Source organism: Trichechus manatus, unplaced genomic scaffold (genome assembly GCF_000243295.1).
Source record: "Trichechus manatus latirostris isolate Lorelei unplaced genomic scaffold, TriManLat1.0 scaffold00071, whole genome shotgun sequence".
NCBI lineage: Eukaryota > Metazoa > Chordata > Mammalia > Sirenia > Trichechidae > Trichechus > Trichechus manatus.
Genome location: NW_004444007.1, coordinates 12,360,990 through 12,363,175, shown reverse-complemented (window position 1 = coordinate 12,363,175; position 2,186 = coordinate 12,360,990). Strand labels below are relative to the sequence as shown.

At 43.1% G+C, this 2,186-nt stretch overlaps 1 protein-coding gene across 1 annotated transcript in view; it reads right to left on the bottom strand.

The window, feature by feature from the left end:
• Window positions 1–2,186, bottom strand: part of EGF (epidermal growth factor) — a 127,019-nt gene that overhangs the window by 58,041 nt on the left and 66,792 nt on the right. The gene's annotated exons all lie outside the window — the stretch shown is intronic.

The window sequence follows — 2,186 nt, the reverse complement described above, 5'->3', positions numbered from 1 at the left end:
ACACCTCAACATAAAGAAAACAAAAATCCTCACAACTGGACCAATAAGCAACATCATGATAAACGGAGAAAAGATTGAAGTTGTCAAGGATTTCTCTTTACTTGAATCCACAATCACCACCCATGGAAGCAGCAGTCAAGAAATCAAACGACGTGTTGCATTGGGCAAATCTACAGCAAAAGACCTCTTTAAATAAGTGTTAAAAAGCAAAGATGTCACTCTGAGGACTGAGGTGCGCCTTACCCAAGTTGTGATATTTTCAGTCACTTCATATGCATGCGAAAGCTGGACAATGAATAAGGAAGACTGAAGAAGAATTGACACATTTGAACTATGGTGTTGGCAAAGAATATTGAATATGCCATGGACTACCAGAAGGTCAAACAAGTCTGTCTTGGAAGAAGTACAGCCAGAGTGCTCCTTGGAAGCAAGGATGGTGAGACTTCATCTCACAAACTTTGGACATGTTATCAGGAGGGACCAGTCCCTAGAGAAGGACATCATGCTTGGTTTAGTAGAGGGTCAGCAAAAAAGAGGAAGACCGTCAGCAAGATGGATTGACGCAGTGGCTGCAACAATGGGCTCAAACATACCAGTGATTGTGAGGATGGCACAGGACCGGGCAGTCTTTCATTCTGTTGTACATGGGGTTGCTATGAGTCAGAGCCGACGCGACGGCACCTAACAAGCTAATGTCAAGGTTTTCCAACTATAAACCTCTCATTTCCAAACAAATTAAAGGGTTTCTTATAGCAGCTGCCTTCAGAGGGAAGAGGATTGAAGAAGGGCTTGTTATTACTGAAGTCATCGAACTAGAGAATTGGAGGTCTGATTCTCCAGGATACTGCCTCACCTGTCTGTCCCCGAAGGCACTACCTCCGCAGTCGGCACCGTGATGCTATCAATCAAACACTGTTAAAATTAGGGGTGCTGTGCGAACGTGGGAAAATATGAGGAGACCTGGCACCCTTAGAGACCTAGCCAAGAGGGTTGACATCTGCTCTCCTGATCAAGGCTTACTTTTCAGAGAACAGCCGAGTACACGCTCTGCTATTATGCAGAACTGACATTTTTAAAGCCCTTTTAAGTAAGTTCAACACAGAGGAAGCCGTTATTATGATTTTTATCATTATTACAACTGAAGTTGATCTTAATTTACTATATCACTCTGGGTAGAGCATATTATAATCAACTCTTGTTGGGGGAGGCAGTACACGTCTATGATTATTCAGCACCGAAGCTTTGGAAGGAGCCCTGTTGGCATAGTGGTTAAGAGCTCGGCTGCTAACAAGAAGGTCAGCAGTTCGAATCCACCAGCCACTCCTTGGAAACACTATGGGGCAGTTCGACTCTGTCCTATAGTGTTACTATGAGTCGGAATCGACTTGATGGCAACGGGTACAGGTAAGCTTCGGAAATGGTCATCCTTGAGTTCAAATTCCAGATCCAACACTTGCTGGCTGTTTGTCCTTGGGAAAGCTATTATACCTCTCTGAGCCTCAATTTTTCAATCTGTCCGTTGGAGACAAGAAAGCTTAACCTTTACAGGTTCTTTTTTGGATTCGATGGTACCATGGTATAAAGCTCTCAGCACAGCATCTGGCATAATCCTTTTATTCGATAAATAAATACTCAGAGAATAAAAGAATGAAGAGATGTTTGCATGAATGAATGAATATTTCCTCACCCTGGATACAGAAGTGTCATATACTGATAACCGTAAATCATGTCATATATCTGACTCATTTTAAAAAACCAGGTTGTTTTCCATGGGTTATTTAAATCAAAAGAGATTTTCTGGGACATAGAAAGCCTACCTCCAAGCATATAAACTAGTTCCCTGGGGCTTCTCCCTCTGTTAGGACTTTTGATTTGATTTTATTTCTTTTATTTTAACATGTTTGCATAGCTACCAGATGTTCAGGTTGGCTATCATTTAACTGTATGTCTTTGAGTTACTGTGAGAATATATCCTAGAGCACACAGCATCGCTAATATTATCCCGTGAGGTACTCTGTGGTTAGCTTCTTTTCCCTCAGAAGCAAGGAAGTGGGTTATCATTAGCACACAGAAGGGAACCAGCCACTTCCTTCCTCCGCCCTCCTCCCACCCACCCCAACCCAGCCCCCGAGGGGCTCACACAGGCCACACACACACACACACACACACACACACACACACACACA